Below are 4,868 nucleotides of genomic sequence, written 5' to 3'. Positions count from 1 at the left end.
CTCAAGGAGCCGGCGCCATTTTGCAATGGCGAATGCGGCTCCCGACAGTCAGCCAGGGTCTTTGTCCCTCAGACAGCTTCTCCAGCTGGAGCTTGTGCCTGCCTGCTTCCATTATTATTCCTGCCTCAGCTGACGAGTCCACTTTTTCTGGGGTCCGTCTCTCATCCTGTGTACGTTTGACTGCATTGTGGGATCGTCCGTGGCTTACAACAGCAATCAAACCTCAGTGACCCAGACTCGTCAGCTTAAACAACACCCCCCCCTAATAATTCATAGATTTACACAGCTGAATCTGGGACAGCTGAGGGCATCAGCTAAGACCCCTTTCCCCAATATGCATACCTTCATTTCTCACCGGACCCAATTTAACTTTGTTAAGTCACAAAAAATACTGGTCACCAAGTGAGGAACCTGGTTTTAAGCACCCGTCAAACAGTGCCAAACAGCACCACAGGTTCTGTGCTCTGCTTCCCACTGTGCTAGAATCAGTCTGTGGCTTTACACAGAAGCAAGGCAATGACAGGGTCCAACAGGATAGCTCACGCCTATAATACAGCATTTAGGAGGCAGAGACAGAAAGGCTGAGTCCCATGCCATGCCAGGCTACACTGGCAGACCCCGCCTCATAAACAAAATGCAAATAGTCACGAAGGCAGCAGAAAGGTCAGCCTCTCACCGCTGGGAACAGGAAATACAAGTCTCTTTTCCAGGAACATCCACAACTGGACTTCATCTTGCTGAGACTTTATTATCCGGTTGGGTTTCATGCCCACTTCTGAAGCCAGCTACTGCTCTGCTCAGAGAGGATGGATGATGAAAAGACAGTCAGCCTGCTTTACCAGGATCCAGGGAGAGGAGGAAATGAGGCTGACAGCTCAGAGTCAGAGTGCAGTCAGTACCCAGAGGGTGAGTGGACCTCAGGCAACAAGAACAGGTGATCTGATGCAGAGGAAATGAAGGAGGGAATCAAAACTCTCAAAGGATGAGACTTGACATGGGCTGGAGAGATGGCTCAGTCAGTTAAGAGCACTGACTGTTCTTCCAGAGGTTCTGAGTTCAATTCCCAGCAACCACATGGTGGCTCACAACCATCTGTAATGGGATCTGATGCCCTCTTCTGGTGTGTCTGAAGAGAGCAACAGCGTACTCACATACATAAAATAAATAAATAAACCTTAAAAAAAAAACAAAAAAAGAAAGGAAAAGGATGAGGCTTTCCAAATCCCACCACCACTGTAAACTGTAAACTGTATGTGGTGATCGGGGATTCAGCTCAGCTGTTAAGGGTATGTACTGCAAGCAGGATGGTGGTGCACACACTTTTAACCCCAGCACTCAGGAGGCAAAGGCAGGCAAATCTCCGAGTTCAAGTTCAGCCTTGTCTACAGAATGAGTTAAGGGCTACACAGAGAAACCCTGTCTCAAACAACAACAACAACAAAAGAATACTCTGAACAGCTCTTCCAGAGGACCTGAGTATGGTTCCTCGTACCCATAGGATGGGGGACCCAGGTATAGGTGGATAGATAAAGATAGATGATGAATAATCTATAGCACAGGCTGGGCTCGAACTTGTGGCAATCCTTTTGCCTCGGCCTAGTGGGTATTTTTGTTTGTTGGTTTTTCTGAGATAGGGATTCTCTGTATAGCCCTGGTTGTCCTGGAACTTGCTCTATAGACCAGGTTGGCCTTGAACTCACAGAGATCTGCCTGCTTCTGCCTCCCAAGTGCTAAGATTAAAGGAGTGTGCCACTATGTCTGGTTGCCGCTGAAATGTCTCGATTACAGGTGTAAGCGCAATGTCTGGATGAAAAGGTTTTGCTATCAGTCATTGACTCCTGTGTGAATAAGCTTCAAAATCAAGTTTTCCACCTTCCAGGCCATTTGCATTTTAAAATGAAACACAAGCTCTGTGCTGCCCACCTTAGGAGCCTTCACACACCAACTCTTCCCCCGCCCCTTCCCTGAGGTCTAATTCCAAAGCCTTTAGCTGCCATTCAACCAGCACTCTCTGCTTTGAGGCTGGGGTGGTGGTGCCTGGATTCCGAGAATCTCTTCACTCAACAAACTTCTCTTGAGCACACCGACTGAGACAAATGTATATATCTGTCCTGAGAGCCTTGCCCTCAGGAAGCTTCCAGTACAATTTTAATGCAGAAAACATCAACTTCATCCAAAGCACAGTTCTTTGGGTCTGAAATGCTTAAAAGACGCCGCTTTCCGTTCAGCACACGGACACTGCTTCGGGACACTGGAAATTTTCAAAAACCCTTTCCAGGTGGACCAGGGCGCCAGCAGAGTGGGTGGGGACTGTGGTTTCTATCATGCTTTGGAATGTCGGGGTTTGTTTTGGATGTTCTGAACATCAGGTTGGAGATACACGCAAAGCGGAGGGGTTCCTAACCAGATCAGGGTTAGAGGCAGCCCAGGACACACAGTCTCCATGGTGCGCAGCCCCAGACAGTTGGGAAACAAACAAAAACCCATGGTAGGAGTGGACAAAGGCAAAAAACAAAGACCAAGAGATGGAAAACCCAGGGGATTGAGCATGTGGTGTGTGGGGGGGCGCGGGGGTATTAAAGGGGATTGGGGAGGGTGTGGTCCTGTTTGCTCCGGTAAAGAACTGAGCCCCATCCTAGTGGTGGTGGTGGGGCTAAGAGTTACCATGGCTACGGGAAGGGTGAGTTCGGCAGATTCATGCCAACACAAACCTCCTGGGTTTAGCAGTAGATGGGCACAGATGGGATGCGGGCATGTCATAAAGAAAAACACCTGAATTGGGCTCTTTAAATCAAGTCCCCGGCCGGGTGGTGGTGGCGCACGCCTTTAATCCCAGCACTTGGGAGGCAGAGGCAGGTAGATTTCTGAGTTCGAGGCCAGCCTGGTCTACAGAATGAGTTCCAGGACAGCCAGGACTACACAGAGAAACCCTGTCTCGGAAAAAAAAAAAAAAAAAAAAAAAAAACCAACAACAACAAAAAAATCAAGTCCCCATCCCGGCCTGGCTTGGGAAGGAATCGCTATTTAATGGAATGAATTAATCACAACCAACCCTGAATCACATATGCTCCTCTCTCATCTACTCAGGAATACATTCTTAGTTCACAGGATTCTGAGCCCTTCAAAGCCAGTCTCTTACCTGTGAAGAGGCCCACTTGACACTCTCAGAAAGCTGCACTCCAGACAATGACTTGTAGTTGACAGAGGTAGGGCAGGGGTTGTCTCACAAAGCCAAGGCAGCAGGGGCCCCAGTGTGAGGTGGTGACACCTGAGCCCCCATCTGACCACCTCTGCCATCAGCTACCCGGGTATTTTCCTCCAGGGTGGGTATATAAGGAGGAAGCTGCTCTCTCCTCCTGAGCCCCACCCCCAGGGCTGCCAACTTGCCTTCTCCCGAGCCACTCTAATAATGGTATCTGCCTTAAGCCTAGGGTAGGGGCTGAGTGGAGCTGAGTCTCCTAGGATTTGCCTCCCTTCCTTCCTGATCATTTCCAGGTACCAAGAGGTCATACGCCACCTCCTATGAACCTCCTCCAGGGCTGGCACATTCACTATACAAAGTAAGCACAGTGCTTCAGACCCCTAGTTGGGAAATGTTTAAATTTCTTTTAAAACCAGAAGTGGGGAGCTTCAGATATAGTTCCGTGGTTGGTGATTGCCTTGCACGAACAAGACCTTGGGTTCAAAACACAAGGAAAAACTTAAAACTGGGCTGGAGAGATGGCGTAGGGATGAAGAGCACTGGCTGCTCTTGCAGAGGAGCCTGAAGTTCGAATCCCAGCATCCACAGGGTGGCTAAAACAAAACAAAACTCTGTAACTCCTATCTCAAGGGATCTGGTGCCCTCTTCTTGTCTTCATGAGTACTGCATACACATGAGACAGACATAACATGCAGACAGAACCTACACACACAAGAATAAAATTTTTTTTTAAATATTTATTTATTTATTTATTTATTTATTTTATTGATAAGTACACTGTAGCTGTCTTCAGACACACCAGAAGAGGGCATCCAATCTCATTACGGATGGTTGTGAGCCACCATGTGGTTGCTGGGATTTGAACTCAGGACCTCTGGAAGAGCAGTCAGTGCTCTTAACCGCTGAGCCATCTCTCCAGCCCCCAAGAATAAAAATTTTTAAAAACAAAACAAACAAACAAACAAACAAACAAACAACCAGACCCAGTGTCTCATGTCTGGTTTTCTCAGCACTCAGGAACTAGAGGCAGGAACATCAGAAATTCAAGGCAATCCTTAACGATGTAGCAAGTTCAAGGCCAACCTGGATTACATGACATTTTGCCTCAAAACAAACCAAAGCACCTCAATTCTCCTTCAGCTTTGCCTGTCCGATTGCTAGCTGAATTCTTCATCTCTTTCCTCCTTTCTGCTTCTCTGAGGTCTCAAGTGCTTTGCATGTTCCCACCGTCTGAGACACTTTTCTCCCTCTCTCGGCCCATACTGACTGCTCTTTCAGGTTTCAGTTGAGTGAGGCCTCTGTGACTTCTGGGACAGGGCAATGAAGTTGTCTTGTAATTTTAGCTATGGAATGTTCCCGTAAGCTCATGCAATCAGTTCTTGGTCCCCAGCCAAAACTGTGGGAGAGGAGGCCTGTTCAGAGGAATATCTGGGAACGTGGTACAGGCCTCTGTCTTGTCTAAGACCCCTACCCAACTCACTGTGTGTGTGTGTGTGTGTGTGTGTGTGTGTGTGCGCGCTCTGCTCTATGTTTGTAAGGACAATGACTACAAGTCCCTCTTACTAGCTCTCCTGGTGACACTGCAGCTCATATCTGCCATGGAAGAAAGAAAACCAGGTAAAATTTTGAACCCTGAGTAGGCTGCAGACAGTCACAGACAACTTGG

Source organism: Grammomys surdaster, unplaced genomic scaffold (genome assembly GCF_004785775.1).
Source record: "Grammomys surdaster isolate TR1022 unplaced genomic scaffold, NIH_TR_1.0 125896, whole genome shotgun sequence".
NCBI classification, from domain to species: domain Eukaryota; kingdom Metazoa; phylum Chordata; class Mammalia; order Rodentia; family Muridae; genus Grammomys; species Grammomys surdaster.
This window is presented reverse-complemented; position numbering follows the sequence as displayed.